The following is a 27,143-nucleotide window of genomic DNA, read 5'->3' as shown; positions in this document are numbered from 1 at the left end:
TATTTATTTATTTTTGAGAGAGAGAGACAGCATGAACGAACAGGGGAGGGGCAGAGAGAGAAGGAGACCCAGAATCCGAAGCAGGCTCTAGGCTCTGAGCTGTCAGCACAAAGCCCAACGTGGGGCTCAAATTCACGAACCGTGAGATCATGACCTGAGCTGAAGTCAGACACTTAACCAACAGAACAACCCAGGCACCCCATTTTTGAAATTGTAAAAACAATTTTTAAATGTGTGAAGTCAACCTTAATTTTGAGCGTTTACTAATACAAATGCATTCTTAAATTATCAAGTCATGCGTTAAACTGCAAAATAGGAATTTTGCCCTGCTTTCTTGGTGTTTCGGAGGAAACGGAGACTGTTCACTTAAGGTCTGAATTGTGCTTTAGTTATTCTTTTCCATTCTATAAATCAAGGAGGGGCACTTTCCCGGGCACAAAAATTCATGAAGTTGTGGTACCTTTTTTACCAAAATTGTTCCTAAAACAACTACTAATGACATTAAATTTCCTAATCTACAAGGAGTTCCTTTTAGTATTCTATTGGTCATTCGGATCTTTGAAGCAAAGCAATTCCAACTAAATTTCATGTTGACCCCTAAGGCTTTTTGTTTTAGAGTGAAAGAACTCTATTAATAATCTAGCATCTTTTCCAAGATCCTGTCTCGTCTCCCTTTGGTAGATTGGAGTATTCCATTTTAATTCATTGCCTGTGGAATTAGTAATTATATGATATCTCTTGTGACTCCAATCTTAAATAATGATATCCCTTTAATAAGCTTTGTTCTATTTATAGGGCTTAAAGAGAAATTTGGTTTTTAAGAGAAAACAGCAGCAATACTACAAATAACTGTTAAAATGTATTCTAGAAGCCGTTTTCTGGCCTGTTTTTTATTGCTTTATTTGTGTTTCTGGTCAGAAGAACTGGAATGCAGAATGAGGAGCTTATGAGGTTCTCACCCTGGCTCCTCCCACCCATGCTTGGATTCAAACAAGTGGCCACTCACTAGCATCTCCAAATGGATACCAGAGCCATTTTCCAGACCTCAGGAGTCCTATAGCCTTTCACCAGCCAAGCTGTAAGTACCTACAAGGTAACAAGTACTTTTCTCAAGGCTATCTTTCTGTGTGTGTGTGTGTGTGTGTGTGTGTGTGTGTGTAACAGCTTTATTGAGGTATAGTTTATATACTACACAATTTACCCATTTAAAGTGTAAAACTTACTGGTTTGTTTTGGGTTTTTTGAGTGTGTGTGTGTGTGCACAAGCTGGGGAGGAGCTTGTGAGAGGGAAAAGAACAGAGAGAATCTTAAGCAGACTCCACACCCAGTGCAGAGCCCAACGTGGGGCTTGATCTCATGACCCTGAGATCATGACCTGACCCGAAATCAAGAGTCAATGCTTAACCAACTGAGCCACCCAGTGCCCCTCATTGATTTTTAATATATTCACAGAGTTGTGCAATTATCACCAAAATGAATTTTAGAACATTTTCATCACCCCAAATAGAAACCCCATACCCAGTTACAAAACTCCCCTTTCCACATAGTGACAACAAAGCTCACCAAAAAAAGTATTTAAATTTATCCTACTAAAGCAAAAAGGACAGATTAAAAGGAAAGCTCAAACTGTGCATAGTGTTCTAATTTTTAAATTCCATAATTGTGTTTTGTCCTATCTCAAATTGTGCAAAGAATATTTTTAAGGACTCTTATTTTTTAATTTGGGAAATTTATATTTTATAACAAAAAGGATTGAAATTGAGAAGATATAGAATTTTCCAGCATCTAAAATCATGAAAATCGGGGTGCCTGGGTGGCTCAGTCGGTTAGGCATCTACTTCAGCTCAGGTCATGATCTCGTGGTTCATGAGTTCAAGCCCTGCGTTGGGCTCTGTGTTGACAGCTCAGAGCCTGGAGCCTGCTTTGGATTCTCTGTCTTCCTCTCTCTCTACCACTCTGCTTCCCCTGCTCATGCTCTGTCTCTAGGTCTCTCTCAAAAATAAATAAACATTAAAACTGTTAAAATAATTAAAAGAATCACAGAAACAAAACAAACAAACAAACAAGCAAACATTCCCCTATTCACCCCAGCCCTAGGCAACTACTAATCTATTTTCTGTCTCCTTGAATTTGCCTATTCTGGAAATTTCACATAAATGGCAGCATATAATATGTGGCTTTTTGTGTCAGTCTTTTTCATTTATCATAATGTTTTCAAAGTTCATGTTGCAGTGTGTATCAGTACTTCCTTTCTTTTAATGGCTGAATAATACTCCATTGTATGGATGTGCCACATTTTCTTTATCCATTCATTAATTAATGAGCGTTTGAGTTGTTTCTACTTAGCTATCATGAATAATGTTGCTATGCACATTCATGTGCAAGTTTTAGTGTAAACATATGTCTTCATTTCTCTTGGGTGTATGCGTAAGAGTGGAATTACTGGTCCATGTGTTTAACCTTTTGAGAAACTGCCAGATTTACATCAAGGCTCTCTTAAGATCTACTTGGTCTTGGGTTAATTGTTGTTCCATTTGGGTATGGCCTTGGAAACAGGCCCTTGCTGTTCAGATAAGAAACTTCTGTCAAAGACTTTCACTACATTATGATCTGAACTTAACAATCTAAAAAAGTATGTGGTTTTCAACATTTTTGAAAATACGATGATTAGCATTCTTCTCTCTAGGGAAAAAAAAGATCCTGTTTATCAAGTTTCCAGAACTATATAGACTCTTAAGGAGCACTTGACTCTTCTCACCCTAAAAGGCTGAGTAGACTTTAGGGGCACGTGGAGCAAGGCATAGTTGTATAAATTAAGGAGCATTACAAAAGAAAATATGTCTTCATTATTGCAAGGAAATTCTTCATTTCGCTTACAACAACACCCCTTGTTTCAGAAGTCAGAAATTCATATGGGCTAATAAATTTTTTATTGTAGTCACTCACACCTTAGCACAAATTACTTTAATAATCACACTTTCCTCTTAACCCCTGGTTAAATACGGACTAAGATGTTCTGGTAGTAGAGGAGGTACTTTAAAAAAGGTAGAAAACAAGTAATTTTAGAGCCTAAAAAGGAGAATTGGGACACACTACATATATTACATTTAGTAGGTTATTTACTGCTCATAAAAATGCCATGAAATAAGTACTATCATTTTTCTTTAAAATTTTTTAATGTTTATTTACTTTTGAGAGAGAGAGAGAGAGAGAGTAAGAGCATGAGTGGGAGAAGGGCAGAGAGAAAGGGAGGCACAAAATCTCAAGCAGGCTCCAGACTCCAAGCCATCAGCACAGAGACCGACACGGGGCTCGAACTCAGGAACCAGGAGATCATGACCTGAGCCAAAGTCAGACGGTTAACCGACTGAGCTACCCAGTTGCCCCCATTTTTACTTTAAAAGAAAGGAAAAGGGCTAAAAAAAAAAAAAGTTAAGTAACTTACTGAAAATCACACAAATTATATGTGAGAACTTTAACTCATATCTATCTGATTCCAAAAAACCAGAGCATCCACTCTCTGTCCTGAAGAGAGAACAAATACTTGCAGAACTCTGGGGCTGGGAAGTAGGGAATGTGGAGAGTAGAGGTGTGCCGAAACCAAACTTTGCCTTCTCTACAAATTTTTTTCCATCCCTGGTTGCCACAACCACCTGCTGGCAGCACCTCCTGACCCCCAATGGTGCAAAAATGCTAATGAGTCCTTAAATGCTTCGTCTTCCTGGCTTACAGGACCTACTGTATCTGACTAAGTTAGGATGGTAGCAACTGCTGCTGCCTGAGCCACACACTCCAGCAAAACTTCCTTATTTGGAAAAGTCCTTTCCATCCTATCTGGGCAGAAAGAATACAATCTCACATTTAAAAAAAAAACAAAATGCTTTGACCTACATCAGAAGGGGCACTTGAAAACACTAAAACACAGAGAAATGACAAAAAGATCAAGTATATTTCTAAATACTTTGCTCAAGTGGAAGGTGGGGGGATGTGGATGGGGTGGGGAATGCTTCATCAGATAGTTAAAAGAAAGAACATTCACAAAACCCTTTTGCTTTAACCCCAGAAGCTCTTCTAGTTAGCAATAAGCTTTGTATCTCAGTTATATGAAATTTAGCACACTTTTTACTGGAATGAAGAAAAAATACATTTTGAAACTGCTGTTGAAGCCAGGAGGGAGCTGAATGGCAGGAGACTATAGTTTCTCAGATGGGGTTTAGCATTGCATCTCTCCTACGCAGAGGTTATATTTGAAAAGGTGGGACTAAGTGGATATTTTCAGGATGGGCCAAGGAGGTCGGCCTGAGTGTTAGCTCTTGTTGTTCCTGGAGCAGCTTGGTAGAAAGATGAAAAGAGGAGACTAAAGTCTCAACCCTGCTGCTGGGTGAACTTGGGCAAATTACTTAACCTCTCTGGGTGGACCTCATTTTGCTCTTCTTTGAAGAGGAGTTGGACTAAATGACCTCCAATAACCCTTCCAGAATTGACTTTCTGTTTTGTGATTTCCATGATTGTGGAAATGGCTTGTCTAGGCTAAAGCGTGGGTTTCCAATGACCTCTAGACACACCCTTCGTTCCCTAACTTCCCTCCTGGTACCTTTAAACCCTCAGCCCTTCTGGAGCGCAGGGCCTTGGTGTTGCTTCCGGGCTTCCTGGAGGGACCTCCCAGAAGACCCATTAGTATGCAAAGCACAATAAGCTGAATATCATTCCCAGTGCTTATCAAATTTTATCTGTCCTATATTCCATTCTCTCAGAGTCTGCTTTCAACCACCTGGCCCTGCGTGATGATGGATTAAATCAGATAAAATAACCCTCACTGAGATTTCCTAACATGTAACCCTCCTCACAAAATAACTTAAAAATAATCCGAATATACATCCCTCTTCCAAAGTTCCTCATATATTTTAGTTTATTTACTTTGAGAGAGAAAGGGAGAGAGAGAGCGTGCACATGCCCATGCAAGTGCACAAGCAGGGGAGGGAAGAGAGAGAGAGAGAGAGAGAGAGAGAGAGAGAATCCCAAGCAGCCTCTGCAATGTCATTGCAGTGCCCCAAGTGGGCCTGATCCCATGACTGTGAGACCATGACCTGAGCCAAAATCAAGAGTCAGACGCTCACCCGACTGAGCCACCCAAGTGCCCAAAAGTTCCTAATATCTACATTATTTATTTATGTGGAAGGAGACAATTGATGGAGGGGTCTTCCTATGCCCCTGAAATTACATTAAGATTGGATTGCCTTCCCTGATCAGTGACACTTGGGGAAGTTGTCCTATCTTGGCAGGAAGATTGTAAACTCAAGATGGAGATTTTGTTTTTCTCTGCATTAATCTGCAGCTAATGCCAGTGAACATTATCCTTGTTTAATTACATTCACTAACCAACTGACACAACTTCCCCTGGGAAGAAGCTTATCCGACTCTGACTCATGCTTTACAGCATGTTGGATTTGAGGAAATGGATAATATACGCCCCGCTGGCTTTGGAATTTTAAACAGAAACCCACATGCCGCCAAGTCTCCAGCTTACTCCCAAATATGGGAGAATGTGTGCCCCAGCCACGGTTGCAGGAGGCATGCTCAGTGTGACAAAAGGCAAAACCCACAGTGTGTGCTGAATGCCAGGCCAGGCGTGGAGAGGCAGAGCAAGTATTCACTTAAAGGAAAAGGAACAACCCCAGAAAAGTGGTGGGAGGATGCCTCCTCTAAGGACTGTGTCCCTTTTCTAGAGTTATTTTGATGATGTCATAGCAGTGAATGTCTTATTAAAAGTAAAGTAGGAGTGCCTAGGTGGCTCAGTCAGTTATGCGTCCAACTCTTGATTTCAGCTCAGGTCATTATCTCACAGTTCGTGAGTTTGAGCCCACACTGACCTTGAGGAGTCTGCTTGTGATTGTCTCTCTCCTCTCTCTCTCTCTCTCTCTCTCTCTCTCTCCCCTCCCCTCCTCCCTTCTCGTGCACTCACCTGTGCTGTCGCACTCGCTCTCTCTCTTTCTCTCTCAAAATAAATAAATAAGCACTTAAAAACCAGTAAAATCCTTGCCAGCCTCAGGGACTAAGAGGTGTGATTTCAAAGAGCTAACCTTTAGAGGTTTTTAAAGCAGTACTCACAGACACAGCATGTGAGAACAAGAAATGAAATGATAGGAGCCTTGTGCTGAGCTGGTCAGGTCACTCTGTATCCAGATCATGGCAAGAAACTCTCTAGTAGCCAGTGTGCCCCAGGATTCTCTAGTATCAGAGATGTTCCCAGAGTAGAGCTAACTGGGGCAATTGCTCTTGTGTCTGAGCTTAGGGTGCAGGGAGCAGTAACCCAGGGCAGAAAGACATAGATCCTCAGCTGGAAGCCAAAAAAGAAAGGCTCATAGTCCAATTCAACCCCTACCCCCCACTCCATGGCTGAGCCACTCCCTCCTTTTGCCCACACCTCCTAAGTCTCCACATGTCTTCTTACAAACTCTCTTCCTTTTCAGGACTGTCCTTGTTCTTCTTTAAAAAAAAAAAATCTTTATTTTTTTTATTTTTAAAATGTGTTTGACAAAAAATGTCAAAAAATATGGAAATATAACAATAACAGCTCCCATTTATGGAGTGTTTTCTTTGTGTAAGACACTATACGAAAACACTTAATGTGCATCATTTTATTCAGGTAGGTTTATTATCATCCCCGTTTACAGATAATAAGATTAAAGTTCATACAGGTGAAGTAACTTGCCCAAAGTCACATGGCTGAGATTTGAACCCAAGTGCTTTCTGTCCTAAGGCCATGTGCTTAAATATTGCACAGGCTTCCTTAAAAGTACAAGGAAGAGGGAAATATCAACCCTCGTCCACCACTCAAAGGTAACTACTGTGTTATCTTTCCAGACCTCTCTTTACATAAGTGTGTGTGGTGTTTATTTTAATCTGATTTTAGTAGAATAAAATCTGGGTTGATTGGGCTTCCAGGAAGAGGGAGAATGAGTCACCCACTGTAATTTATCCAGATTTCTCTTCCCCTTAAAAAGCTCTAGCTCAGGGGCGCCTGGGTGGCGCAGTCGGTTAAGCGTCCGACTTCAGCCAGGTCACGATCTTGCGGTCTGTGAGTTCGAGCCCCGCGTCGGGCTCTGGGCTGATGGCTCAGAGCCCGGAGCCTGTTTCTGATTCTGTGTCTCCCTCTCTCTCTGCCCTTCCCCCATTCATGCTCTGTCTCTCTCTGTCCCAAAAATAAATAAACGTTGAAAAAAAAAATTAAAAAAAAAAAAAAAAAAAAAAAGCTCTAGCTCAAACAACCTGCACTTGGATGAGTCCTGAGCCCTCTGCTGGTCTCCAAGAGGCATGGGTATCTTGCTGGAAGCATCATGCCAAGCACACAGTAGGCACTCAGTTGTTTCTCTCCAGTGGTATTATCAGGAACAGAATTTTCTGTTATTCTTGGCCTCTACTCCAATGTAAGTATTTTAGAGCTGTGAGTTTCAGGGCACCTGGATGGCTCGGTTAGTTAAGCATCTGGCTCTTGATTTCAGCTCAGGTCATGATCTTGCAGTTCATGAGATCAAGCCCCACTTTGGGCTCTGCGACAACAGTGCAGAGATTGCTTGGGATTCTCTCTCTCTCTCTCTCTCTCTCTCTGACCCTCCCCACCTCTTAAAAAAAAAAGAGCTGTGAATTCCTTCCCTCTCTAGATGGTGCTGGTGCTGATGCTGGAGCCAGATAAAGAACCAATTGCCCAAGTGAGCCTGGAAATACATACATGTCATCTCTCTGGAGAGCAAAATTGACACCATGACTACTGTCCTGGGACTGCCCTTTAAAACCTTTGCTGAATTTGTACTCCTGGTCTTTCTCATGACTGCTGATGAAGAGAAGAGCTTCAGGGGTAGAGATAGTCACAGGTGAGGTGAAATGTGTGTGTTGGGGGTAGTGAGGAGAACAGAGTGGGATTCAATGGCACTTCTGGAGTTCATAGGAGCTCCTGTCATCAGTTCTAGCCTGACTTCAGGGGGCTGGAGAATCCCCCACAGCCAATGAAGGGACTGACTTCAAGGGGCGGTGAATTACCCTGCTTGGTCATGAGACCTCAGCTGAGCAAGCAGAACAAACTGAGGCAAGTATGACAGAAGCTAATCAGGGACTCAGGAAACCTGTCTTTCCTTCTTACTTCTCACTAACCAGTACCTCCCCCTGCCACACATACAACCACACATATTCTCTTAAAAAATACCCCAAGCCATAAAGTGGTAAATTTTATGTTATACGTATTTTACTATGATTAAAAAGAATCATATTTAGCCAACCTAGGCTAAATATTCTATTCTCTGTCCTTATTCCTATGTCTATGTATTCCTCAGAACTGTAATCCAAGCACTGTAATCCACATTATTGCATTTGAATCACCTCAATTTGTGATATAATTTGTGAGTTTCCTAAATGAGGGATTACTAATTTTTTCTTTTTCTTTCTGCTTTTTGTGGAAGCATAACATATATACTGAAAAATGCACAAATCATAAATATACAGTTCTATAAATTTTCAAATGGCAAACACCTTCATATAACCAAAACCTAAATGAAGAAACAGAATGTCACTAGCACACCTTCCAGTCACTAGTTTCTCAAGGGTAATTCCTATTCATAAATTAAAAACATATATTAATTTATCCTGTTTTTGAACTTGACATAAATGGAATTGTAAGTATGTATTCTTTTTTTGTCTGGCTTCTTCCACTTAACATTATATTTATGATATTCATCCTTACTATCGTATAGAGTTATAGACTATTTATTCCCATTGTTATCTAGTACTCCTTTATATGAATTCACCATGATTTATTTATCCATTCTATTGTTGGTGGACATTTGAATTGTTTCTGGTTTTTAGCTATTACAAATAGTGTCACTATGAGCATTCTTGTATATATGTTTTAGTGAACATATGTTTTTCTAGAAATGCAATTGCTGTCATAGGGTATGCACATTTTCAGCTTGGATAGATATTGTCAGACATTTTTCCAAGGTGGTTGTAACCAATTTACACTCCCACTAGCAACGTGTGAGAGTTCTGGTTGCTCCATATCCTCACCAACACTTGGTGTTGTCTGTCTTCTTTATTTTAGCCATTCTGGTGTGATGTGAACAGATACCCTGTTGTGCTCTTAATTTTCATTTTCCTGTTGATTAGTGAATGGAGTATTTTTCATATATTTATTAGCCACTTGGATATTCTAGGAATTTTTTAAGGTTTTGCTTTCCTGGTTATTAAAGTAATACATGCTAATTGAAGAAGGTATGTCAAATACAGAAAGGAATCGTGGTGGCTTTGTACACGTCAATTTAGTTAAATTGGAACTACGTTTTTCAGAATTTTTTTTCCCTATCTAATTCCAGGCTAGATTTAGCCACAAGAAAATTTGCATAAAGGGTGCCTGGGTGGCTGAGTCCATTAAGCGACTGACTCTTGGTTTGGGCTCAGGTCATGATCTAGTGGTTTCATGAGTTGGAGCCCCACTGTGCTGACAGTGCAGAGCCTGCTTGAGAGTCTCTATCTCCCTCTTTCTCTGCCCCTCCCCCACTCATGCTGTGTCTCTCTTTTCTCTCTTTCTCTCTCAAAATAAATAAGTAAACTTAAAAAAAAAGTAAGTTTGCATAAGACTTGCAGAAGTGAAGCAGCCATGTTTATGTTCAGAAGGTCTGCATAAAGGCAGGCACCATTGCAACTCATACATGTCTCAGATCTGCTGGTTTACCTGTTGGCATGGGAAGGCAACTGGACTCATAGTTCCCACCACATCTTGCCCTTCAACTTGTTCAACTCCTGGTCCAAATGTGTGTTTAGCTCCATGCCAAAGGTCCCAGCTCCTTTTGCAGGTCACTGACATCACTGAGGTTGGAGGTGGTGGAGGCAGTGGGAGACAGATGCAGGTTCCACTTCACCCTTCAGGGTGCCACATTTTTCTTGCAAGTTCCAGTTTGCCCTCACTCTCCCATACTTCATGTCTCTTCATTCTTCCTAGCTGCTACCCTCCTGACTTCAGGCCCAGCACGAGAAACATAAGCAGCAAGTGCACATAAGCTATTTAACCAGCGCCCACAATTACATAACTTCAAATCCCTTATAATAAACCACTGATTCTAGGTCATTCTTAGTAGTTATGCATCTCTAATTAAACTCTGATACAGGCAATAAGAAGAAACAGACTTCACCTGTAATCCCACATCCCGAGTGGACCACTGTCAACATCTCAGTCTGTATTTTTCCTGCCTGGAGTATTTTCATTGAAGAGAATGAGTTCTGGAGAGGTTAAGGACTGCTCAGGGCTCAACTGGTAGGTGGCAGAGCCCAGCCGTCAGAAATCTGGTTTCATTCACGCCAGTGTGGTGTTGCTTCCACTGTGTCTCAGAATCCCTGAGTGACCCTTTACTCCTCCAGCTTTCTGGGGGCCCTCCAACTCTGAGCATGAGCTCTGGGCCTGTGAGAACAGCTTTTGAACACATTTTCCTGGGCTTTTCAGCCACCTGCTTTTACAGCTTCCCCATTCTGTTCTGACCAAATTACAGGAGTTCCACCTTTCTGTTCCTCTTCAGAAAAAGAAAAGTCTTTTAAAATGAGAGTCATGCTGTGTCATCTACATCCGGAGAACTGACTAAGAAGTGATGGCCACCAGGGGGCCAAAGAGAGTCCTAAGGCCTTCCCTGCCCTGCCAAACACTGCTCCCCTGAAGTCTAGAGATGAAGTACTTTGATTTAAGCATTACTGTCTTGAGAGTTCTTTTTTAAAATAGAAGTACTCTTGAGAGAGGCAACACATGACACAATTCTTCAGAATGAATGATTTCCCAGATGTAGTAGTAAGTGACAAAAGCTTTGGTAAGAGAGCAGGCTGGACAGGAGACAGCAAGAGGTGAAGTCAAAGACAAACTCCCTACTATACGATTTTGGCCAAGAGTCTCCAGGACTCTGAGTTTTATAAAACCAAGAGTCAACAACACTTTTCTGCTCAAACCTGAGACTTGGGCTTGAGCTCTGCTCCTCGCCTAGAGGGTGGATCCTCTAGGACAGATTCGCTTCCCTGAGAACAGAACCAGAGAGAAGCATCCAGAGATGGAGAGCAATTTAGAAACTAATGACCTTTGGGGTGCCTGGCTGGCTCAGTCAGTAGGGCACGTGACTCTCAATCTCACAGTCATGAGTTCAAACCCCAAGTCCAAGTAGGGCATGGAGCCTACTTAACATACATTTAAAAAGCAAAATACATTAAAAGATAAAAAAAATTCTGCTCTAGAAACTAGTGATGATGAGAAGAAGCTGGTAACACATACTCTTCCAGCATGTCAGTTATGCCTGACTGGCTTCTTGAAAAAGAAAAAAAAGTGGATGTTGTAGTTAAGGTTTCTTGCTTTGTTTGTTTTCCCCTTCCAACAGCTATAGATACTGTTGGCCTCATTCCTGGTTTGTTCCTATCACTGCCCCCCAAGTAGAGGGGATAGTTACTCTACAGGTTGGTTGCTGAGCTGGGAGCCGCAGGCTGGCAGGGAGGCCACAGCCCAAAGCACAGGAGTGCCCAGGGGTAACATTATCCTGCCAGAGCTAAACAAGGAACTGAGTGTTTAGAATAACTTCAAGAAAGTCGTGGGTGTTTCCTCTGTCAGAGAAACAAGAAACCACAGTGAGATAATGGATAGCTATATTCAGGTCACAGATTATCAGCTGCCATTGCTACTTCCTGTTCAGAATTCAATGAAACTTCTTTCTAGTCACTGGAGCCTCATGGATTCTGCAAGCATGACAGCATTTTGTGATGTGAGGCTTGGAAGCGCTGCTAACCAGAGGTGGAACTGTTTTTTGGGGGGCGGGGGGGGGGGTGAGTCTTCAGGGGCCTGTTCCTCGTAGGTGGTGAGTGAGGAACCATCAGTGAGAATAATTTTTGCCAGACTCTTGGTATTTTTCAGGCTTTTAGACTAAGATTTTTGTGCATTATCTTATTTGACTCTTAAAACAAGTGCTATGCAAAAGACAAGTGATAGTGAGGATGTGGAGAAACTGGAACCCTTGTACACTGTTGGTGGGAATCAGAAAAGTGTCCATCAACTGATGAATGGATAAAGAAGACATGGTATGTATATATTATATGTATATGTATGTGCATGTATATATATATATATATATATATATATATATATATATAATGGAATATTACTCAGCGATAAAAAAGAAAAATCTTGCCATTTACAATGATGTGAATGAAGCTAGAGAGAATTTATTTATTTATTTATTTATTTATTTATTTATTTATTTATTTCAATATATGAAATTTATTGTCAAATTGGTTTCCATACAACACCCAGTGCTCATCCCAAAAGGTGCCCTCCTCAATACCCATCACCCACCCTCCCCTCCCTCCCACCCCCCATCAACCCTCAGTTTGTTCTCAGTTTTTAACAGTCTCTTATGCTTTGGCTCTCTCCCACTCTAACCTCTTTTTTTTTTTTCCTTCCCCTCCCCCATGGGTTTCTGTTAAGTTTCTCAGGATCCACATAAGAGTGAAACCATATGGTATCTGTCTTTCTCTGTATGGCTTATTTCACTTAGCATCACACTCTCCAGTTCCATCCACGTTGCTACAAAGGGCCATATTTCGTTCTTTCTCATTGCCCTGTAGTACTCCATTGTGTATATAAACCACAATTTCTTTATCCATTCATCAGTTGATGGACATTTAGGCTCTTTCCATAATTGGGCTATTGTTGAGAGTGCTGCTATAAACATTGGGGTACAAGTGCCCCTATGCATCAGTACTCCTGTATCCCTTGGGTAAATTCCTAGCAGTGCTATTGCTGGGTCATAGGGTAGGTCTATTTTTAATTTTCTGAGGAACCTCCACACTGTTTTCCAGAGTGGCTGCACCAATTTGCATTCCCACCAACAGTGCAAGAGGGTTCCTGTTTCTCCACATCCTCTCCAGCATCTATAGGCTCCTGATTTGTTCATTTTGGCCACGAAGCTAGAGAGAATTATACTAAGCAAAATAAATCGTCCAGAGAAAGACAAACACCATATGATTCCACTCATATGTAGAATTTAAGAATGAAACAAACAAAGGGGGAAAAGAGAGAGAAACCAAGAAACAGACTCTTAACTATAGAGAACAACTGATGGTTAGCAGAGGAGAAGGCATGGGAAGATGGGTCACATAGGTGATGGAGACTGAGGAGTGTGCTTGTTGTGACCACACCAGGTGTTATATGGAAGTGTTGAATAACTATATTGTACACCTGAAACTAGCATTACACTGTATGTTAACTAACTGGAATTTATTTATTTATTTATTTATTTATTTATTTTAATTTTTTTATTTTTTGAGAGACAGAGACAGTGCAAGTCAGAGAGGGGTTGAGAGACAGGGAGACACAGAAACCAAAGCAGGTTCCAGGCTCTGAGCTGTCAGCACAGACCCTCATGCAGAGCTCAAACCCACGAACTGTGAGATCATGACCTGAGCCAAAGTCAGACACTTAACTGACTGAGCCACCCAGGCACTCCTGGAATTTATATAAAAATTTTTAATAATTGAAAATAGAAGTGTTGTGTCATCGAGCAAACCCACTTCTGAGTATTGATCCAAAATAATTGAAGTCAGGATCACAAATCAATATTGGAACTTCTATGTCTACTGCAACACATTTCACAATAGTCAGGATGTAAAAACAACCTAAATGTCAATTGAAGGATGAATGGATAAAGAAAATGTATGGATACATACAATGAAATATTATTCAGCCTTTAAAAAGAAGGAAACCTTAAAAATATGTGACAGCATGATTGAGTCTTGAGGACATTAGGACATTATGCTAAGTGAAAGAAGCCAGTCACAGGACAAATATTATATGATTGTACTTATATGGGGCATCAAAAACAGTCAAACTCGTAGAAGCAGAAAATAGAATAGTGGTTGCCAGGAGAAGCCTGGGGAGTTGCTAATCAGTAGGTTTAAAGTTTCAGTCATGCAAAAGGAATAAGTTCTAGAGATCTGCTGTACAACATTGTCTATAACTTACAATACTGTGTTGTACACAAAAATCTGTTAAGTACAGGGGCGCCTGGGTGACTCAGTCGGTTAAGCACCCGATTTCAGCTCAGGTCATGATCTCATGGTTTGTGGGTTCAAGCCCCACGTCGCGCTCTGTGCTGACAGCTTAGACCCTGGAGCCTGCTTTAGATTCTGTGTCTCCCTCTCTCTGCCCCTCCCCTGCTTCACTCTGTCTCTCAAAAAATAAATAAACGTTAAAAATTTTTTTAGGGACGCTTGGGTAGCTCAGTCGATTAAATGTCTGATTTCGGTTCAGGTCATGATCTCATGGTTCATGAGTTTGAGCCCCACATTGGGCTCTGTGCTGACAGCATGGAACCTGGAACCTGCTTTGGATTCTGTGTCTCCCTCTCTCTCTGCCGCTCCCCCGCTCATGCTCTGTCTCTCTCTCTCTCTCTCCTTCAAAAATAAACATTAAAAAATTATTTAATCTGTTAAGAATAGATATCATGTTAAGTGTTATTACTACAGTAAAACAAAAATACAAATTTAATTTAAAAACCACGCTTTAGGGGTGCCTGGGTGGCTCAGTCTGTTGAGCATCCACCTTCAGCTCAGGTCATGATCTCACGCTCCGAGTTCAAGCCCCGCATCGGGCTTTGTGCTGACAGCTCAGAGCCTGGAGCCTACTTCAGATTCTGTGTCTCCCTCTCTCTCTGCCCCTCCCCTGCTCATGCTCTGTCTCTCTCTGTCTCAAAAATAAAATAAAATAAAAAATTTAAAAACCACACTTTGAGGGGCACCAGGGTGGCTCAATTGGTTAAGCGTCTGACTTCAACTCAGGTCATGATCCTGGGGTCAGCGGGTTTGAGCTGGCTTTGGGCTCTGTGCTGACAGCTCAGAGCCTGGAGCCTGCTTCAGATTCTGTGTCTCCCACTCTCTCTGCTCCTCCCCCACTCATGCTCTGTCTCTCTGTCTCAAAAATAAACATTAAAAAAAACTTTTAATAAAAAAATAAAAACCACCCTTTGAGAACAGTACTATTATTATCCCCATTTTATAGATGAGGTAAGGGGATCGTAAATGTTAATTTGCCCAGGGGTCACAGTGGTAGAACTGGGAATTAGAATCAAGATTTGCTTCTCTCTCTCTCTCTCTCTCTCAGTACTTTATTGAACTATCACTTACATACACTTAATATGTATATAGCCATGTGGCCACCACCCAGATCAAAATTAGAACATTTACATAACTCATAAAAGTTTCCCCATGCCCATTCCCCCTAACTTCCAAGGTAACCAATGTTCTGACTTCTATCCTCATAGATTCATTTGAACTTCATATGAATGAAATCATACTCATATCTGGCTTCTTTTGCCCAGTAGAGTGTGTCCAGGATTTGTCTACCTTGTTGTATGTATCAGCAGTTTTTTTCCTTTCCTTACTGCTGAACAGTATTTGATTTTATGAATATACCACCCAATTTACTTTTATCTATCCTCTTGTTGCTGAATATTTAGGTCGTTTCCAGTTTTAGGCCCTTTCGAATAACACTGCCATGAACATTTTTCTTAGGTAGTAGTGAGTTTAACTTTATTAAATACTGCCAATGTTTAATACAGTATTAAATACTGCCAAACAGTTGAGTTGTTCCACATCCTTGCTAATACACGGAATTGTTGGTCTTCATTTTAGCCATTAAAATGAGTGTGAGAATCAGCCCTTTCCCATCCCAAAGCCTATGCAGCATCATAGAGCTCCTGCTACATCCATAGCTCTCGGTCTTGGGTAGGAAAAAGCCACTTAAGTACCACTTACATGCTGGCAGCAAGAATGGAAAGTGGCTTTCCAGGACAGCTACGTGCCAGGACAACTGCCTCCTCCATCATTTCTGAGGTGTGCCCATCAAAGTCAAGATTGAGTGTGCACATGCCATTTTCTAGGAAAAGCTCCTTTAGAGAAAGCTCTCCTGTGGCTTCTGGTACAAGGGTGTGCCAAGTGTGTGGCCAATGTGGTCAGAGCCTACTGTGAGGCTGGGCCTGTTCATTGCTGCTAACAACTTGGAGTGGTTCAAGCCAGAGCATCAGAAGGCTCTCAAGGATGTCCTGGCCCAGGAAGCACTGTAGCCCGAAGCATAAAAATCTTAGAACTATTTTGTAGTTTGACTTCATCCCCTAATGTGGCCTTTGAGCAGGTTATTTAACCTTCTGTGACTCAGTCTTGTAAACTATTAAATGGGGCAGCAATGCCTGCACTCTATCTTGCACAGGTTCTTCAAAGGCTTCCTACTGTTCTTAGAGTGTCTCTTTTTCCAGCTCATCTTTCTCCCATGACCCCTATGCTTCCACCACACTGACATATTTGAAGTTCATGAGCAGGATGTCTTCTTTTACTCCTCCACATTTTTATACAAGGTGCTTTTATGTAGGTATTTCTTTTCTCTGGAATACCCTTTCTCACCTAGTCCAACTAGCAAACTTCTCTTCATTCTCTGACACTCAGCATGAGCAACACCTCCTTTGTGAAGTCTTCCCTGATCCTTCCTTGACTCTCCTAGCCAGATGGATGGCCTCATAACACTTGGTGTTATACATCCACTCACATCACATTGTTTTCTTGTGAGTCTTCCCCATCAGACTGTGGGTTCCTTAAGGAGAAAACCTCCTAGCACTGTGTCAGGCAGTCATGTGATAGCAGTTGCTCAATAAACATATACTGAATTAATGAATAAATCTTGAAAGAAAAGGAAATATGTTAATAGTAAAAAAAAAAAAAAAGGAAAGCAAACCTTCAGCACTGTCTCCATTAGTTAAAGAAATACATGCATATGATGAACTATTCAAGCAACAGAAGCAGAAGTTTCCCCCAGTCTATGACACACCCAGGGACAGCCCTATCAGCAATTTGCTTTCAGACCTTTTTCTATATGTATACAATTTCTTTTCCCAAAAATGGGGTCATGTAGTTCAGAACCTGTTTTTTATTTATTACATCATGAACACCCTTTAGAAATGTCTCTTTTTTCCCATTATTATTGAAATATAAGTTGGAAGCACAAGTCTCAGACTCGGTAAATAGGTCAGGGATAGAAACTTAAGGACAGAGTTTCCTTCTCCATCCACCCTTCTGGGAAACCTAAAAAGGCCTTTATTCATTCATTCCTGTGTTCTTTTAATTACAAAAGTAACACATGTGCACTGTAACAAATTCATACAATACAGAAATGTATAAATAAATAGGTAGATATCTTCCATATATGTATATGTGTATGTGTATTCACAATTTTTAGGAAGAAAAAGAAGACTGTACTGTACATCCATAGCTACACAAAAAAGTGTTGCTTTTTTCACTTAGTAGCTCATGGACAACTTGATCAATAAGTATATATCAACCTCATTCTTTTTGAATGTTTATTAATTTTTGAGAGAGACAGAGTGTGAGTGGGGGAGGGGCAGAGAGAGAGAGGGAGACACAGAATCCAAAGCAGACTCCAGGCTCTGAGCTGTCAACACAGAGCCCGATGCAGGGCTCGAACTCACAGACTGTGAGATCATGACCTGAACTGAAGTCGGCCCCTTAACTCACTGAGCCACACAGGAGCCCCAACCTCATTCTTTTTATGCTTGCATAGTATTCCATTGAATGGTGTGCCATGATTTAGATGTTTTCTAACCCTTTATTGATACAATATATCCATTCAAAAAATACTTACTGAGCACCAATAGGAAAAAATAAATAGCAGTGTTGAGCTCACAATGGCAGGTTTATCCCAGGATGCTGCGAGAGCCTAGAGGAGATGCATAGGCTGGGAGGCACGTATCTGACTGCACCTAGTAGCATCAAGGATTTACTAGCAAGTATGAATCTAAAAGCTCAGCTTCCCAGCACTCTCCCTCCCACCCAGGCCTTGCATCTCATTGGCTAGAACAAGGCAGGATCCAGGACCCCCAGAGGGAGCTTCCAGAACATGAGCTGAATAGAGCAAGCATAGTTTGCGTTAGATGAACAAATTGATTTTGCAGACACAGGAAATTTCTCTCATACTTCAAGTCCTAAAATAGAAGAAATATGCTGGGATGCACAGGGAATTAGGGAACTTGGTTAACATTGTGAAGTAAATTTGATGTGCATTTTGAATCTGACAATCTCAACGTGAGCTGTTTCTCACTTCTCAAAAAGACTTTTACTGAAAATCAAGCAAGGACAGCAATCAGGGAATGTTCATACAGTAATAGAATGGAGGGAGGAGAACACTTCAAAGTATTGCTGGTATCAGAGGTGCAGGAAATGGAACCCTTCATGCTCTGCTGGGGAGACTATAAATCAGGCAGCCTAGAAGGCCAAGTGTGGCCTGGCCCAGTCTTCCTCTTTAGCCTCAACTCCAGATTTTCTCCCTGACACTGGCCCTGGTATTCCTCCAGCTCAGCCTACTGTCCACCTGAGGACCTCTACACAGGTCTACCTTGTCTGGAAAGATCCTTCTTCCCCAGGCATTCTCCCAACCCTCAGTCTCTCTAATCTTCCTATTCATCTGTTAATTCTCAGTTTCAGGGAGGCTGTCTCTAAACCCCTAGTATAAATTAGGTTCCTCTGTCTACATTCTCTGACAAACCTGTTCTTTTTCTTCAAAGAAGTAACCCTAATCACAGTAATATATTAATTCATGTAATTATTTGTTTAGTGATAATGTCTATTCGGTGACATAGGATGAATCTGTGTCCTTTTGTTCATAGCCGAGTTCCTAGGGTCTCATAAATGTCTGACACAAAATTGCACCCAATATATATGTGTTGAATAAGTGAATGCTTTTAGAGTCTCTATAAAAATTGTAAATGTGATACTGTGTGACTCAGCCATCCTACTGAAAGAGTCTATCCTACAGAAATAGCAAAACTGCACTAAGACATAGGTGCAAAGTGTGTCTGTGGACGCATCATTTGTATTGCAGAGGTTTAGAAAATGCCTGATGTGGTACATCATTCAATGGAATATTATGTAACCATTCAAAGGAATGACAAATATGTATCTATTACTGATATGAAAAATGTAAAGGGAGGGATGACTAAATGAAGCACAAAGGATTTTTAGGGCAATGAAATTACTCTATATGATATAAAAATGATGGACACATGTCATTACATATTTGTTGAAATCCATAAAATGTACGACACCAAGAGTCAACCCTAACATAAACTATGGGCTTTAGGTGACAATGGTGTATCAATGTAGATTCATTAATTGTAACAAATATACCACTCTTGCGGGGGATGTTGATAGTGGGGGAGGCTGTATACGGATGGGTGAAATCTTTGTACCTTCCATTCAGTTTTGCTGTGAGCTTAAAAATATTCTTTTTAGAAGCCTATTTTAAAAAACGTCCTTGAGCCATATATGGAGGATTTCTAACTTTTTATTTACACATTTATGTTTTCCAAATTTTATACACTGCACGTATATATTAAACATCTTGGTAATTGAGAAATACTAAAGATAAAAAAGAAAGGAAGAATAAATACTGTCAGTCTATATATACAGTCCATACTGTGCAATTGCATACATGCACAGTAACAACCAGACATGCAAACATGCTTGGAGCTCTCTAACCACCAATAATAGTATCCACGCTTTCTCCTGAACATCCACAGGGCCACACATTTTCATTCAGGATGGACCTTGCAGAGGGAGAAGAAAGCTGTTCATCTCTAGGAGATTTACTCAAACCTGACCCTGGGAGAGGATGAACCTGGGACCCAGTGAAGGTTGGAATCTGTGTAAGACATCCAGGGAGGGTGTCCTGTGAGCCTGGAACCCTGTTCTCTTAGGGAGGCCCAAACGAGGTTTTTTTTCTCATAATTATAACATTTACATATTTTTATTGTAAAATTTAGACAGTACAAAAAAGTACAAAGAAATGAACCAATAACCTATAGCTCACATCTTTGTAATAATATGGTATAAAGATAAGAACATTCTGGTATACATTTTTCTAAACTTTATAATTTGCACATCTATAAACACATATGTATGCAAATATATACAATACATATTTGATTGATATATTTACCTATTTTTGTTTCTTTTTATATGCCTTTGGACTGGAACTGACTTTCATTTTTTCAAAGAAACATTTCATTTTGGAAAAATTTTTTAAAGTTTATTTATTTATTTTGAGAGTGGGGAGGGGCAGAGAGAGAGAGACAGAAGAGAGAGAGAGAGAATCCCAAGCATTCTCTACACTGTCAGCACAGAGCCTGATGTGGGGCTTGAACTCACAAACTGTGAGGTCATGACCTGAACCAAAGTCAAGAGTCAGATGCTTAACTGACTGAGCCCTCTAGGTTCCCCTGGAATAATTTTAGATTTACAGAAAAGTTGCAAAGAGAGTCAGAGAATTCCTGTATAACCTTCACCCAGCTTGCCCTAATATTAACATCTTACATACACCTAAAGGTGGTCCACGGTCGGGGTTCCTGGGTGGCTCAGTCAGTTAAGTGTCCGACTTTGGCTCAGGTCATGATCTCATTGTTTGTGGGTTTGAGCCCCATGTCAGGCTCCGTGCTGACATTTCAGAGCCTACAGCTTGTTTCGGATTCTGTGTCTCCTTCTTTCTCTGACCCTTCCCAGCTCATGCTCTGTCTCTCTCTCTCAAAATAAATAAATAAATAAATAAATAAATAAATAAATAAATAATAAAGGTGATCCATGGTCAAAACTAAGAAATTAATGCCAGTATAGTACTATTAACCTAAATTTAGACATTGTTCAGATTCTACCAGTTTTTCCACTTATGTCCTTTTTGTGTTCCAGGATACCACAATGCATTGAGACAAATAAGTTTTCATAAATTCCACCTGCTTCTTAAGTTGCTCCTCTTCTTTTACTACTACATGTAGTACTAACATGGGGTCAGAGTGCCTTCCTTCATTTTTTTTTTAATCTCCTTGCTTTCAGGTCATTTACTTTTCTCATGTGCTTCTCCATAGACTGCCTTTGGAGGACCCCATAGATATAAGGTCTCTCTGAAGTCTCCTTTCGTCAGACAAATCCTGCTCACTGCCTTTTCTCTGAGTAGGGTAAGTCCAGCCAAGAGGTTTGCCTGTTAGGAGGCATCTCACCCAGGACTGGCCTGGATTCACTGTGTTCTGGCTTCTCTCAGTGTGCATATTTCCTATGCCTTCCATTGTAATTCCCACCCCATGACTTCCCTGAGTATGTCACCTGGGAGCCTAAGCCTTTATCTGCTTTCTCACTCTTACAATCCCTATGTCACTTTAAAATGCCTCCAAGATGCCTGAAACATTTTGTAATGTAATGGGTCTTCCTTTAAAATGTCTAAATTTTATATAGCCACCAACTATTCTAATCATTAAGCTCCAGATGCCCTTATTGTTGACCAACTTTGGGGTGGTAGCTTTTTTTTTTTTTTTTTTTTTTTTGTCTCTGGTACAGAAAGTTGGACAAATCTCTTCAGTTCATGGTACATTATTTCATCATCAATAGGTAGGTGCCTTCTTTTACCCCCCCCCTCCCCCCGCTTCATCTCCCTACTCATTCATCTTTCTTCCCACCTCATAAGGGGCAATCTCTATAATGCATGTAATACATATCCTTCGGTATACATAGTGTTCTTTTGTGGATAGATGTGATGTTAGCCTCCATCAATGGTATTATACCAAAACTTTTAGTGTATTTCTTCCTTACATGACATGTAATTTAATATTGTTGTGTGGCTCTAAGTACATCTGGTTCATTGCGTCTGACTTCTGCACAGTACTGCAAAGCATGCATCCACACATTTCACTTCATCATTTCTCCAGTGGTGAACACCTAAGTTACCTCTGCACACAATCTTCTGACAAATATGCTTGTTTATGTTCCATTAGGGACCTGTTTCAGTTTTTTCCATGGCAGTATACCCAGGTGTGGGGTTGCTGGCTCTTTGGGTAGAGTATATTTAAATTCGTGAAATAGAGTCAGATGGCTTCTAGAATGGTTCTATAAGTTTATACTTCTACCCATGGTTCCCTCTTTCCCACATCCTTGCCAACACTTGTTAGGTAATAGTTGACTTGTCTAACTTTTGCCAGTCTAATTAACACAAAGTGATAACAAGTTTTAATTTGCATTCCTTAGAATGCTTCTAAGGTTGAGCATCTCTTCACACACTGGCAAGCCATTCTGATTTCCCTTCTGTGATTTCCTGATCTATCTATCGTTCACTTTTCCATTGGGTTTCTGGTCTTTTTCGTGTTTATCTGCAGGAGTTTTCTGCATATTCCAGATACTAATCCTGAGTCTGAGCAAATTTGATTCCTAAAGTCAGACTGCTTCAGATCTTCTGTCCCCCCTCTCTCTCTGCACCTCCCTCACTTGCACTCTGTCTCTTTCAAAAATGAATATTAAAAAAAACTTTAAAAATATATACAAAATGAGAAGGAGGACAGAATTGGGGGAGGCTTCTACCACTAGCAACCTAATGGCCCCAAACTTCACACATAAGTGTTCTTAATCCGTATGAAACTAAGCTATTTTTTCTTTAAAGTTTCCATCTGCAATATTGGATGAGAAACAGGGTGAAGGGGGGAAAGCAAGCTGTGGTGGTATAAACTGCTTTATTCATGATGACTAAAACCTCTGTCTGTTTGAAGTGAACCTTTGCTAAACCTAAAAGGGTCTATTTTCTCAATAACTTGATACCAGCTTCTGTCACACGCCACAGCAGCTGCACTAAGCTGTGGGCTCCCATGTGTTATTTTTAACCCAAATACTCACTAGTACCCACTTGGTCACCAGTATGTGCACAGAAGTGTTTGGGAGCCTGAATGCTTCCATCTACCTCACAGGGATGAATGCCCCATGGCAAGAAGAAGCATTTTTAGTAACTGGCTGGGTAAGGCTTCTGCATGCCCTTGGAACAAGGTTCTTTAGTAAAAGCTGGGTCAGACAACTCAGCTGTAACCAAAAGGCCTCAGCAAGCCTTCCTGTTCCCTTTGTCTGAATCAGAGAGTTCATGACCCAACCAGCTGCACAGAGGATGTCTGCCCTTCTCAGAGAGGCCAGGCCCTTTATGGTCCATATGGAGGCAGGAATCGGAAGAGAAAAAAATGGAGTCATTAATCCCCATGCAGCAACAGACCATTTGTCTCCCTGGGCTAAGCCATCTTGCCCTCAGACCTAGACTTGCCTCTTTTCCTCAGCCCCAATATCAGAAAAATTTCTAAAACCCAGAGTATGGCATAAACAACCTTGAGGTAGTCAGAGTTTATTTTCTCTGAGCCTCCTTTGACAGCAAGGTCCACACGCTGCCCGTCAGACCATCCCTCCCAGCCTTTCTTCACAGCCAGAGTTCTGGGTGCCTCCCCATCCTTGGTCGCTTTCACCCCCAGCCCAGCAGAGGCCGCTAGAGTAATGCAGATGGAGCCAGAGTTGGCGGGAATGGTAAAAGAAGGGCTGCCAACAGGGCCCAGGGGCTGGCATAATAGCCTATACTTCAGAAGCTCTCAGTCCAAGCACCTAGCTGGGACAGGCACTCTGAGCCTCCTGCTCAGAGCTCCCCTCATCCCTCTCAGAAGTGAAGACAGGGCCAGAGTACTTCCATTTTATTATTTTAAGAAATATGTTTAGTATTTCCATTTTTATGGCTCCTGATATATTTTTAATGTCCCCCAAAATTACTAAAATTGTGGTATATTTAAAAAGTTTATACTTAGAAAATTAAACTTCATGATATCCTCCCCCACCCATACACACTGCAACATAATAGTACAATTCACAAGCTGTATGAAAATACTTTATAACACACTACAGTTGGCATGATCTGGTAATGGGACAGGTTTGGGATGCATGTTTTCTGCATCCAGTGAATGAGACTGAGTGCAGCTCTGTGATGCGTACATAACCCCCACATTTCAGATCCGTACTTAAGGCCCATCATAAATGTGAGACTCTAGCCAAATGGCCCTTCTAGTCCACTGCCTACTATCCATCCCTACCCTCCATGGACCAGGCCACAGTGAAATATTACACTAAGTACAGAATGGAGAAGAGGGAGCTGTGAAAGTTACTGGTCCCCCTCTTCCGGCTCCCAATCCATCACCCCTAGGTGGAAAAATGCACCCAGCAGGCTTGAGAAACATAGATGGATGGCAAGAGTGAAGCTTCTCTGCTCCCAGCTGTTTTCTGTACAAGTCTCTACCCCCCAAAACCTCCACTCTGGGCCATTACTCCCACCCCATAGGCCCCAGAGCCTTTTCCTGTGGTTGTGCTGTTTTTCTCAGAGCAGGAAATCTTCCTGGAAATTCTCCAAGAATCCAACATCCTCCTCCTTACCCAGGGGACACTAGCCTCAGGCGTGCAGCCCACCCCGCCCACCCCACCTCCTCTCTGGGCTGGGCCAAGAGGCCCAAACAACAGGAAATTATCTTCCCAGGGACCTAGCACTTGCCCTCCGAGTGCCCTGAGCACCTTCTCCTCAGCAACAGTCAGAACAACAACTTCTTGCCAATGAAGAGAAAACAACAACCCATATTTCCACAATGCTGCTTGTCTTCATGTCTCTTTTCTCACTTGGGACCTGGAGGCTGAGCACCATGGACCCCCCTCCCCATCTCCCCAAGATCTGTGGTTTCTGCTCTGGTGCTCAACATTTTCAACCTCTTCCTCCTTGTTCAGCTGTCAGAATCCCCATCTTCTCTGGTTGTCATGGGAGATGATAAAGCAAATGTGAATGACCGGCAAGGTCCCCAGTTTGCTCCCTCTCCTGAGAAGGTTATATTATAGACTAATAGCTCGGGGTATCCTAAAGAGCCTCTGCAACACTAGTTCTTTTGGATGCTCTGAGAAAATGGGGTTCGTGGTCAAATATGTTTAGGGGACATCATATACAGATCCACAATCCTTTATCCACAATGTTAAAGTAAAAACAAAGTCCTGATTCTTTTCAGATTATTTAACCTACTTAGTGTGACTATCTGCAGAAGTATGTGATTACAGGTGATAAGTATGTGATCCACTCTGCTGGGGATGCTATGGAATAAGTAGTACATTCATTATAATATCTTATTAAAATATGCACAATTCTGAATTCTGAATACATCTGGCCCCAAGGGTTTTGGGTCCTGGATTGTGAATTGTATAAATCCCCTCATTTATCCTATCTATAGCATTTCAAGGCTCTGGAAAGATTGTAGACAAGAAACGAACCGTAAAGAGTACTCCCAAAACTTATTTGGCTTCAAAACTCTTTGTTCCACTTAATATCTATTAATACCTCAAAGAATTTCCATGTGGACACTAGGAAACATGGGATATTCATAAGAATTTAACTCTCTAACAGTGGATTCTCAGACATAGGAAAAGGTGGATCTTCCTGAAAGCTTTTAGAGCCTAGGTCCTAGGGATAGTTTTTCCTTATTCTCAGGGATAACACTATGGGCAAGACAAAAAACTAGAATAAGGAAGACTGAGGCAAGACTCTGATGACTGATGTGGGCCTGGGACAGGGACAGGGCCTGCTAGAAAACCCAATTAGGAGAAACACCTATGTCAAGAGTCAAACCAGAGAACCAGACAAGAACAAGGAGGAAAACAGGTAAAAGTTCAGCTAGAGATCAGATATCAAGACATATGCAAAATTTAAAGCACTCAGGAATCCAAGTACACACACACACACACACACACACACACACATACACACACATCCTGGAAACTAAGGCAACTTTTGCCTCATCCTATGAGTTTTTATATGCCTCCTATAAATATTCACCCATTCTAGAGTATAAAGTATAAAGGTATAAAAGTATAAAGGTATAAAGATAAGTGAAACTCCTGGCTGGTGTGTTAAATCAGTGAATAGGCAGTTAACCCACCTAATGTCCTCTCTTGACCCAGGTGGAAGGGATACTAAGGGGTTTATAAGAATAGCAGATTCAGGCAGTAAGGACTTCCAATATACTTCTTGTATCTCTGGTCTCTGGCTGCTGAATGTTATCATTCGTTGAAATTACACATTGGTAAAAAACATTGGGCTCAGGTACCACGTGTCAATAGGGCCAGAGCTAGGACTCTGGCCTGTCACAATATGCTAGTGAGGAATGGCCATCTTGGCTAGTACCTCTTAGCAGTCCTGGGTCTGTTAGGTGTCAGGAAACTCTTCAGAGTTAGTGAGTAACTCTAGGATAACTCATTAATGGCTTTCTCTGAGCTTTAAGGCTGGTGCTTAGGAGTAAGCAGGAGCACACTGGGAAAAGGATGTGCCAAATCCATTGCAGGCTTTGTTGTGGCTGACCCCTGCCTCTTGCTGCTGTGAGTACAGTATGTTCAAGGCCTTTTTAAAAATGTCTCTTCCAAAAGTCTCACACTCACCTTCTGGCTACCTCCCTGTGCCCGCCCTCTATGGATTATTCTCAATCTCAGGATTTATTGATCCTGGCACTATTGACATTTGGGGCCGGATAATTCTTTGCTGGGTGTACCTGTCCTATGCATTGAAAGATGTTAGTTACCCACTAGATGCCAGTAGCATCCCCCCAGTTGTGACAACCAAAACTGTTTCCAGACACTGCCAAATGTCTTCAGAGGGGCAAAATCACCTCCCTCTGTTGAGAACCACTTCTCTATATGAATGAGGAGGTAGCATGGCAAACTGAATGTCTGGGTTAGACTCCAGTTCTGCCCTAGGCTAGCTGGATGCCTAGAATCTATGTTATTTCTGATAGGACCCTATAATATTTCTGGCTGAATTTAACCTCTCTGATCCTCAATTTCCTCATAAAATAGAGAAAAATGATAATACATAGTTCACAGGCTTGCTGGGAGGATTAAATGAGATAATTTATGTAAAAAGATCACAGTGCTTGGCACAAAAGAACATTCCAATACCTGTGGGTTATTATTTACCCCTGTCCCTCAGGGCTCCACACCTGTTTCAAAGTGACTGCTAACTGACCTTAAACCACCTTATAAAACATCTTGATGTTTGACCTTCCCTCTCAAACTTCATTTCTTCAACATCACCCCCAAACTCAACACTCCAGACCTACTGACTCCTTGCAATTCTGGGTAAGCAGCCAAGATTTTTATGGCCCCTGTAGTCTTTGTGCACATATGTTGTTCCTTTTGCCTGGTACCCTCTTCCTTTCCCC

The 27,143-nt window shown here is 41.3% G+C and overlaps 1 long non-coding RNA gene across 1 annotated transcript; it reads left to right on the top strand.

Moving 5' to 3' along the window:
• Positions 1–277: 277 nt before the first annotated feature.
• LOC122493470 lies at positions 278–8,677 on the top strand. The gene is made up of 2 exons (XR_006299896.1): positions 278–1,078; positions 7,662–8,677. It is a non-coding gene; the product is annotated as an uncharacterized LOC122493470 (long non-coding RNA).
• Positions 8,678–27,143: the final 18,466 nt, after the last annotated feature.

This window comes from Prionailurus bengalensis, chromosome D2 (assembly GCF_016509475.1).
Source record: "Prionailurus bengalensis isolate Pbe53 chromosome D2, Fcat_Pben_1.1_paternal_pri, whole genome shotgun sequence".
Taxonomy (NCBI): Eukaryota; Metazoa; Chordata; class Mammalia; order Carnivora; family Felidae; genus Prionailurus; species Prionailurus bengalensis.
Note: the sequence above shows the minus strand (reverse complement) of the source record. Positions and strands in the feature narration are given on the sequence as shown.